The 11012-nt window shown below is 38.4% G+C and overlaps 1 non-coding gene across 1 annotated transcript; it reads left to right on the plus strand.

Annotated features, from left to right (window-relative positions):
* Positions 1 to 7619: 7619 nt before the first annotated feature.
* On the plus strand, positions 7620 to 7726 carry LOC129400419 (U6 spliceosomal RNA). The gene has a single exon (XR_008627662.1). It is a non-coding gene; the product is annotated as a U6 spliceosomal RNA (small nuclear RNA).
* Positions 7727 to 11012: the final 3286 nt, after the last annotated feature.

Here is an 11012-nt window from a genome sequence, read left to right on the forward strand (position 1 = left end):
AAAACTCACTGTTATTATTTGGAGTTTCCCCCCACCCAAGTCAGCCGTGTTCAAAACACATTACTGACAATTATAGATGTTAAGTCAGTTTTGGATTTCTGTATAAAGTCCAGGGAAAATTCTGCCAGAAATTGCATAGCCCAGCTCACAGTCCCAGTGCATTGCTGTAAGAAGTCTCTGGAATCAAAGTCTTTAGGCGCAGAGGGTCTGCTTTACTCTCAGCAGCTTCGAATTTATCTGGGCCGAGGGCGTGCCGGTTACAACCCTTCCCATGAGTCCCTAGGAGCCCCAAGTGTAAAAATCGAATACCTCTGGGTTAGGACTCTTAGAAGATGGCGCCTGCTATGTGGGTGCTGCCGCCGTTTTCCATGCAGGAAGACAGGGTGGGGAGGAACAATCCACCCCCAGGCAGCACAGAGTTGCAGCCCAGTTCGCAGTCCCAGTGCATTGCTATTAGAGGCTGCGCTGGATGTCCGAATGTGTTAGGTCTCTGGAATCAGTCTTTAGGCGCAGAGGGTCCCAATTCAAACTATTTTATATAAAAGGACTAGAAATATATCTCTCAAATTCCAATAAAGTTTTTTATGAAGCAATTCTCAGAAAAAAACAAATGGGAAAAATTGCATTCCCTGGCTTTAGATTGCACTAAAAAGCAATAGTAATCAAACTATGCAGTAACAGCCTAAAGTCTTTCAGACCACTGGAACAAAATTGAGATACCAGGAAGAATCGCAGATCTATGGACTGTTAATCTATGACAAAAGATATGGGTACTCAAAGAGAATCCAGGAAAGGAACAAATGGTGTTGTGAAAACTGGGTAGCCACATACTAAAACATAAAACTTAAACCATATCTCATACCATTTGTAAAATGTAATGGATTAAATATATTAACTTTCTTTTTTTTATTTTTGGGTCACACCTGGTGATACACAGGGGTTACTTCTGGCTCATGCACTCAGGAATTACTCCTGGAGGTGCTTGGGGGACCATATGAGATGCTGGGAATTGAACCCAGTTGGCCGCGTGCAAGGCAAACACCCTACCCATTGTCCTATCACTCCATCGCCTAAATATATTAACTTTATAAACAGAATGAGATTAGGAATTATGACCTTAGAAGTAATTATTGGAAAAAAAAATGTGTGCTTTGAACTTGAAACAGCCGCAGGATACAGAGCCAGCCCTAGTCGGGCCCGTGCTCGGCTCCGGCCGGCCGGGTTTTCGGCCCGGGCGCCCATGCCCCTGCAGAGTCGGTGGATGTGGAACAAGTGGGAACCAGAGACAGCTTTAGGAATTGGGGTTCCAGCAAGTGCCTGCACCCATGTATGGAGACTGTGAATTAAGCCTTTGCCCCACGCCGGCTAACGGAGGAAAGAACCTTCCTTCTTGGTCTCTCTCCCCTCCGGGAGAAGGCGTGGTGTCCGACATTTTGTGGGTCCGTTGAGAAGGTACGAACTTGGTGGCGCGGAAAAAAAAAAAAAATGTGTGCTTTGAACTTGAAACAGCCGCAGGATACAGAGCCAGCCCTAGTCGGGCCCGTGCTCGGCTCCGGCCGGCCGGGTTTTCGGCCCGGGCGCCCATGCCCCTGCAGAGTCGGTGGATGTGGAACAAGCGGGAACCAGAGACAGCTTTAGGAATTGGGGTTCCAGCAAGTGCCTGCACCCATGTATGGAGACTGTGAATTAAGCCTTTGCCCCACGCCGGCTAACGGAGGAAATATGTAATTTCTGGCAGAATTTTCCCAGGACTTTATACAGAAATCCAAAACGCGGCAGCGTCCGCGCGACTTAACATTTATAATTGTCATCAATGTGAAAGGGTTCCATTTGAACAGGTCAGACTTGGGGGGGAAACTCCAAATAATAACAGTAAGTTTTTGTTGAAATATTGAAGGTTCTTAATGTAACAGCCACCTCTGGACTATGAGCTAAGCAAAAGCCCCACGCTGGCCAACGTGGTGTGGAGTACACCATACTATGAGGCGCAGGAAGGAGGATGAGGGGGAAAAATTAAAAAAAAAAAATGGAAAAGGAAAAAGAGAAAAAAAAAGAGAGAGAGTTATGTCAACTATAGTGAGTTTTGTGTTGAATTATGGAATGTAATCAAGGTAAAGAAAAAATGAAGTGAAATTCATTAGTTATACAGTAGGGGGTAGGGGGTGGGGGCGGGGGGTAAACTGGGGTTTCTGGTGGTGGAATTTGGGCACTGGTGAAGGGATGGGTGTTTGAATATTGTATAACTGACATATAAACCTGAGAACTTTGTAACTTTCCACATGGTGATTTAATAAAAATTAAAAAAAAAAAAAGAAGTAATTATTGGTTTGGAATTGGGACCAAACCAAACCCTTGAAAGATTGGACCTATATGGATGATCAGGGCTCTACCCAGTAATAAATATTACTGAATAAACTAGGTGATTTGAAACTAGAATATAATCACTTCAATGTCCTACCCCTTCTTTTATCAATCCAGCTTTAAACAATGAAAAATGTATACAAGTATAAAGGTTTCTGCCTTCTTTGGAATTCTGCCTATGAAAACCCACTGCATATCCTGGGATATGCAAACCTTGACTTTGTTTACTTTTTCTTAAAACATTTTATGAATTCAAAACACTCATAAAATATATTGAAATTATATCAGAATTTATAAAATATTTTGAGCAAATAAACAACTTTACATTCAATGATATGAACTCTCATGATTGAGGTGTTTTCAATGATTTTAATCCATTAGCAAAGATAATCAAGACAAAAAGAAACAAATGAGAATTCATCAAACTAAAACATTTTTACATGGCCAGGGGAACAGGCTAAGACAAAGGGAAAAAGTTGAATGGGAGAAAAAATTCACATACACATGAAATAAATTCATCCATTAATGAAGGGTTAATATTTAATATTCAGAAAGCATTCATGAAACTCAACAACACAAAACAATAACCCAATCAAAAAATGGTAGTTAGATGACTAGACATTTTGCTAAAGAGAAAATTTAGAAGACGAGTTGGCATAAGAAGTAAGTTTTTCAGATGATTGGCTAAAGAAACTCTGGTATATTTACACAATGGAATACTATGTAGCTGTCAGGAAACATGAAGTCATGAAATTTGCATATAAGTGGATCAACATGGAAAGTATCATGTTGAGTGAAATGAGTCAGAAAGAAAGAGACAGACATAGAAAGATTGCACTCATATGTGGAATATAATGTAACTGAGAAGTACAAGTTGGCAACGATGCAACTTCTGGCAGATATCTCTCTGGACTTAGTTACTAAAATACTAAATTACAGAAACCCAAAACTGAGAGGCCGCTAAGTGTGGTCACTCGACCTCATACCTCTTCATCCTCAGCAATGGAAAACAAATTATCTAATGCTTCCTTTTCAGCAGGTCTGACTTTAGGGGAGAGACCCTCCAAACAATAATAGTGAGTTTTGTTGAAATATTGTATGCAATTAAAATGAAAGTAAAGTGAAATTTATTAGTTACACAGGCGGGGGGGGCTTAGGGTGGGGGGGCTAGGGGCGTGGGGGGATTTGGGGTGTGAGGGGGCGGGGTGGAGCTATACTGGGATTCTTGGTGGTGGAATATGAGCACTGGTGAAGGGATGGGTATTCGAGCATTGTATAACTGAGATTTAAACCTGAAAACTTTGTAACTTTCCACATGGTGACTCAATAAAAAATTTAAATAAAAAAAAATAATAAAAAAATAAAATAAATAAAAAAAAGAAGTAAGTTTTTGTTGTCTTTTACTATCAGGAAAACACAAATCGTAAAAACAATGAAAGAATGATGTCTATCAAAAATACTTGAGATAGCCAGTGTTGGCTAATGAGTGGTAAACAAAGAATATTTCTTTGTTGTTGGTGTGGATGTCATCTGGTTCAGCATCTACGCAAAACAGAATGGAGGTGTCTTTAAAAAAATGCACACACATACATAAAATTTAATAGAACATCCAAACAAACCTGAAATCCCATAGTATGGCATAATCATCAAGAACATCTATTCCTAGAACACAGGAGATTAATTCCAAAATATGTAGAGCATACACACCTATATTCATTGCCTGCCTAGTAGTAAAATATCTAGGTTATGGAAGGTACCCAAATTGTCAGTAACAGATTTATGGCTAATCTGAAACACATATAAAAACACATATAAACACATATAAAAACACATATAACATGCAGCTATATGAAAGTGAAATCTTGTAGTTCACTGCAGCATGTATAGTCTTGAGGTTATTAGATTGCACAATCAGAGGTGTAAGGACAAATACTGGGTGATTTCACCCATCTATAGTATGTAAAGTAACAAAAGCAGAAAAAAAATGATAATAAACCCTTATATTAAAAAATGAATACTACCAAGCAGGGGCCAAGAGGCAGAGAGAAAATAAGAAGTGAAGTAGAATTACATAAAGACACTGGTGGAGAATATTGTGGTGAGAAATGGTAATTTTACATTAATATCATAAATATTAGTATGGTTTTAAGCATGCTATCTCAACTAAAAAATTTAAAAGTGCAAATTAAAACCTTTTTCCAAAATAACTTTTTATAACCCATAGTAACTAGTGTGCTTGTTTCTTTATTATCTTTTACTTTGTGTTCCTTTGTTAATTTTTATTTTTCATGACGATTGTAGCAAACGCATTTCCTAAGCATTTACTCTGAAAAAATTTCTCAGATTTCCCCTAAGAGCTAAGAATAGCTTTAATAATTTCAAATGCATGAGTTGAGAAGAAAAGGAGCTCTACTTAGAAATTAGAAAAGGTAGAAATATTAAAACATAATTTTATCTCTTTTAACAGTCTCTTTTTCCGTGTTTGTTTTTTTGTGTGTGGGGGGATGGGGGCACACCTGACCATACTCAGGGCCTGCTCTGGTTTTCTGCTCAGGGATCACTCCTGGCAGGGTACGGGAAATCATCTGGTGTCAGGGATCTAACCAAGGATAGCTTCATGCAAGGCAAACATCTTAAGCCCAGCACTCCATAAGTTTCATTTCCAATTTTTTTGATACTATTTATTCCATAAGCAAGTCAAAGAACTACTAGATGCAAGACTAAAGTTCCGAAGTTGTTGGATTTCTATCTTCTATCATGAATATGTTCCACTCGATTAAAAGAAATAAGTCAACAACTGCTAACAGATTTTAGAGAGGACATCCCTAGCAACACAATAGTAGTAGGAGACTTCAACACTGCCTTACCACCTCTGGATAGATCAAAAAGATCAAAACTCAGCAAGAAAACATTGGCCTTGAAGGAAGAAATAGAAGAGAGAGAGAGCTAATAGATCTATACAGGGCTTTGCATCCTCATAAAAAAGAATACACATTCTTTTCCAGTGCACACAGAACATTCTCCAAAATAGATAATGTGCTGTGCCACAAAGCATACCTCCATAGAGTAGGAAGATAGAAATTGTATCAACTATCTTCTCATACCATGATGAACTCAAGATAGAAATTAATCATGCACAGACGCTGAGGACCAAACCATATACCTGGAAATTAAATAACTAGATGTTGAACAATGAGTGGGCCAGGGAGGAAATCAAGGAAGAAATCAAAAGGTACCTGGAAACAAATGAGAATGAAGACATGAGCTACCAGAACCTGTGATACACAGCTAAAGCTGTCTTAAGGGGAAAATTCATAGCTCTGCAAGCATATCTCAGAAAGGAAGAAAGGGCCCACATAAATAACCTGACATCATAGCTCAAGACCTTAGAAAAGGACCAACAATGGGAGCCCAACCAGGCAAAAGGAAAGAAATAATAAAACTTAGAGCAGAAATCAATGATATGGAAACCCAAAAAACAATCCAAAAGATCAATGAATCTAAGAGCTGGATCTTTGAGAAAATAAATAAGATTGATAAACCACTAGCAAGACTCACAAAGAAAGAGACAGAGAGAACTCTAATAAACCGAATCAGAAATGAAAGGAGAGACATCACAAGAGAAACCAAAGAAATTCAAAAGATCTTCAGAGACTACTTCGAAAGTCTGTACGCTATGAAACAAGAGAATCTAAAAGAAATGGATAAATTCCTGGATTCTTATAGCCTCCCGAGGCTGAACCAAGATGATTCGGAATACCTGAATAGACCCATTGCTATCAAGGAAATCAAAACTGTAATCAAAATTCTCCCCAGAAACACAAGTCCGGGTCCAGATGGATTCACTAGTGAATTCTTTCAAACATTTAAAGAGGACCTATTGGCAATTCATCTCAAGCTCTTCTAGGAAATCAACGGTACAGAAACACTCCCGGACTGTTTCTATGAGGCACATATCATCCTAATACCAAAACCAAACAGAGACACTACAAAAAAAGAAAACTACAGACTGATATCTCTGATGAACACAGATGCAAAGATCCTCAACAAAATATTAGTGAATAGAATCCAGCAACTCATCAAAAAGATCATACACCACAACCAAGTGGGATTCATCCTGGGGATGCAAGGATGGTTCAACATTCAGAAATCAATCAACATAATCCATCATATCAACAAAAAAGATAAAAATCATATGATCATATCAAGATACAGAGAAAGCATTTGACAAGATCCAGCATCCATTCATGATGAAAACGCTCACCAAAATGGCATAGAAGGGAACATCCTCAATATAGTCAAAGCCTTCTACCACAAACCTATAGCAAGCATTATTCTCAATGGGGAAAAACTAAGTGCCTTCTCTCTAAGATCAGCGACAAGGCAAGATTGCCCACTCTCTCCACTTCTGTTCAATATAGTACTGGAAGTACTTGCTATAGCGATTAGGTAAGAAAAAGACATTAAGGGCATCCAGATAGGAAAGGAAGATATCAAGCTCTCACTATTCACAGATGATATGATATTATATTTAGAGAACCCCAAAGCCTCTACCAAGAAACTACTTGAAACAATGCACTTGTATAGTAAAGTCGCAGGCTATAGAATCAATACCCAAAAGTCCATGGCTTTCCTATATGCAAATAATGAGAGAGAAGAAAGTGATATGAAAATAGCAACCCAGCTCACAATCAGGCCTCAGAAAATAAAGTACCTCAGAATCAATTTAACTAAGGAGGTGAAGGACCTATACAGAGAAAATTATAAAACATTACTTCATGAAATAAAAGAGGACACGAGGAAATGGAAGCACATTTATTGTTCATGGATTGAGAGAATTAACATTGTCAAAATGGCAATACTTCCCAAAGCATTACACAGATTCAATGTGATCCCTATAAGGATACCCATGATATTCTTCAAGGAAGTGAACCAAACACTCTTAAAATTCATATGGAACAACAAACCCCCACGAATAGCTAAAGCAATTTTGGGGAAAAGGAAGATGGGAGGCATCACTTTCCCCATCCTCAAGCTCTACTACAAAGTTGTAATAATTAAAACTGTATGGTACTGGAACAAAGGCAGAGCAGTAGACCAACGGAACAGGTTAGAATACCCTTACACAAAACCTCAAATATATGATCATCTAATCTTTGATAAGGAAGCAAGAAATGTAAATTGGAGCAAAGAAAGTCTCTTTAACAAATGGTGCTGGCAACACTGGACAGCTAGATGCAAAAAAAAAAATGGGCTCAGTGCTTTCTTCGACAACACATATACTAAACTTGGAATGATACAGAGAAGATTAGCATAGCCCCTGCACAAGGATGACACGCAAATTCGTGAAGCGTTCCATATATTTTCAGGAAGGAAATCAGGAAAAAAAATCAAAGGTACTTGGAAACAAATGATAATAAAGACATGAGCTACCAGAACCTGTGGACAGAACTAAAGCCGTGTTAAGGAGAAATTTTATAGCTCTGCAAGCATTTCTCAGGAAGAAAGAAAGGGCCCACATAAGTAACTTGACTTCACAGCTTAAGATTTTAGAAAAGGACAAAAAAAGGAGCCCAAACAAGGCAGAAGGAAAGAGACAATAAAATTTAGAGCAGAAAACAATGACATAGAAACTCAAAAAATAACCTGAAAGATCAATGAAACCAAGAGCTGGTTCTTTGAGAAAATAATTAAGATTGATAAAACACTAGCAAAACTCACAAAGAAAGAGAGAAAGAACCCTTATAAACTGAATCAGAAATGAAAAGGGGGATATCACAACAATAACCAAAGATTCAAAAGATCATCAGAGACTACTTTGAAAATCTATATGCTACCAAACAAGAGAACCTAGAAGAAGTGGATAATTTCCTGGATTCCTATAATCTCCCAAGGCTGAATCAAGAAGACCTGGAATACCTGAACAGTCCTCTAATATCAAGGAAATTAAAACGGCAATCAAAATTCTTCCAAAAACAAAAGCCCAGGTCCAGATGGATTCACTAGCGAGTTCTTCCAAACATTTAAAAAGGACCTATTGCCAGTTCTTCTCAAGCTTTTCCAGGAAACTGAAGAAACAGAAACTCTCCCAAGCTGTTTCTATGAGGCTCATATCTCCCTAATACCAAAAGCAAACAAAGACACCACAAAAAATGAAAACTACAGCCAATATCCCTTATGAACATGGATGCAAAGATTCTCAACAAAATATTAGCAAACAGAATTCAACAACTCATCAAAAAGATCATACACCACGACCAAGTGGCATTCATCCCGGGGACGCAAGGATGGTTTAACATTCAGAAATCAATCAACATAATCCATCATATCAACAAAAGAAAAAGTAAGAACCATATAATCCTATCAATAGATGCAAAGAAAGCATTTGATAAGATCCAGCACCCCTTCATGATGAAAACGCTCACCAAAACGGGCATAGAAGGGAACTTCCTCAATATAGTCAAAGCCTTCTACCACAAGCCTATAGCAAGCATCATCCTCAATGGGGAAAAACTAAGAGCCTTCCCTCTAATATCAGGGACCAGACAAGGATGCCGACTCTCTCCACTTCTGTTCAATATTGTACAGAACGTACTTGCAATAGCAGTTAGGAAAGAAAAAGGTATTAAGGGCATTCAAGCAGGAAAGGAAGAAATCAAGCTCTCACTATTTGCAGATGATATGATACTAAGAGAACCCTAAAACCTCTACCAAGAAACTCTTAGAAACAATAGATTCGTACAGTAAAGTTGCAGCCTATAAAATCAATACTCAAAAGTCCATGGCTTTCCTATATGTAAATAACTAGAGAGAAGAAAGTGACATGAAAAAAGCAATCCTGTTCACAATTGTGTCTCAGAAATTCAAGTACTCAGAATCAGCTTAATTAAGGAGGTAAAGGACTTGTACAAAGAAAACTACAAAACGCTACTTCAAGAAATTATAGAGGACACGAAGAAATGGAAAGATGTCCCCTGCTCATGGATTTGGAGAATTAACATTGTCAAAATGGCAATACTCCCCAAAGCATTGTACACATTCAAAGGGATCCCTATAAGGATACCCATGACATTCTTCAAAGAAATGGAGTGAACATTCCTGAAATTCATATGGAACAATAAACCCCCACGAATAGCTAAAGCAACTCTTAGGAAAAAGAATATGGTAGGCATCACCTTCCCCAACCTCAAACTCGACTACAAAGCGGTAATAATTAAAACTGCATGGTACTGGAACAAAGGCAGACTCACAGAGCAATGGAACAGGGTTGAATATCCTGACACACACCCTCAAATATATGACCATCTAATGTTTGATAAGGGAACAAAAAATGTGAATTGGAACAAGGAAAGCCTCTTCAATAAATGGTGCTGGCAAAACTGGACAGCAACATGCAAAAAAAAATGGGCTTAGACCTCTACTTAACGCCATGTAAAAAAGTCAGGTCAAAGTGGATTAAAGATCTCAACATCAAACCAGAATCCATAAGGTGCATGGAAAACAAGGTTGGCAAAACCCTCCACGACATTGAAGCTAAAGGTATTTTCAAAGATAACACACCACTGGCCAAGCAAGTGAAAACAGAGATAAACAAATGGGACTACTTTAAACTAAGAAGCTTCTGTACCTCGAAAGAAACAGTGACCAAAATACAAAGACAGTCTACAGAATGTGAAAGGATATTCACCCAATACACATCTTATATGTGGTTGATATCAAGAATATGTAAGGCACTGGTTTGAACTCTACAAGAAGAAAACTCCCAACCCCATCAAAAAATGGGGAATGAAAATGAACAAAAATTTTCTCAAATAGGAAATTCGAATAGCTAAAAGACACATGAGAAAATGCTCTATGTCACTAATCATCAGGGAGATGCAGATTAAAACAACAATGAGATATCATTTCACACCACAGAGCCTGGCCCAAATGCAAAAGAACAAAAGCAACCGCTGTTGGCGTGGATGTGGGGAGAAAGGGACTCTCCTTCAATGCCGGTGGGAATGCCGACTAATTCAGCCCTTTTGGAAAACAAAAAATTAGAAATTGAGCTCCCATTTGACCCAGCACTACCACTCCTGGGAATATACCCCGGAGAGGCAAAAAGGTATAGTAGAAATGACATCTGCATTTCTATGTTCATTGCAGCACTGTTTACAATAGAAAAAGTCTGGAAAAAAAACAGAATGCCCAAAAACAGATGACAAGTTAAAGAAACTCTGGTACATCTACACAATGGAATACTATACAGCTATTAGAAAAGATGAAGTCATGAAATTTGTATATAAGTGGATCTACATGGAAAGTATCCTGTTAAGTGAAATGAGTCAGAAAGAGTGTGACAGACACAGAAAAATTGCACTCATCTGTGGAATATAAAATAATGTAGTGGTAGACTAACACACAAGAGTTGTAGAGATAAGGAATAGGAGGTCTGCCCTACAGCTTGGAAACTGGCCTAATATGCTGGGGGAAAAGGCAGCTCAGATAGAGAAGGGAATACCAAGTAGAGGATGTTGGGAGGACCCATTTGGGTTGGGAGATGCGAGCTGAAAGTAGACTATAGATCAAACATGATGGCAACTCAATACCTCTATTGCAAACTACAGCACCCAAAAGGAGAGAGAACAGAGGGATATTGGTGGAGGTGA

Source organism: Sorex araneus, chromosome X, assembly GCF_027595985.1.
Source record: "Sorex araneus isolate mSorAra2 chromosome X, mSorAra2.pri, whole genome shotgun sequence".
NCBI classification, from domain to species: domain Eukaryota; kingdom Metazoa; phylum Chordata; class Mammalia; order Eulipotyphla; family Soricidae; genus Sorex; species Sorex araneus.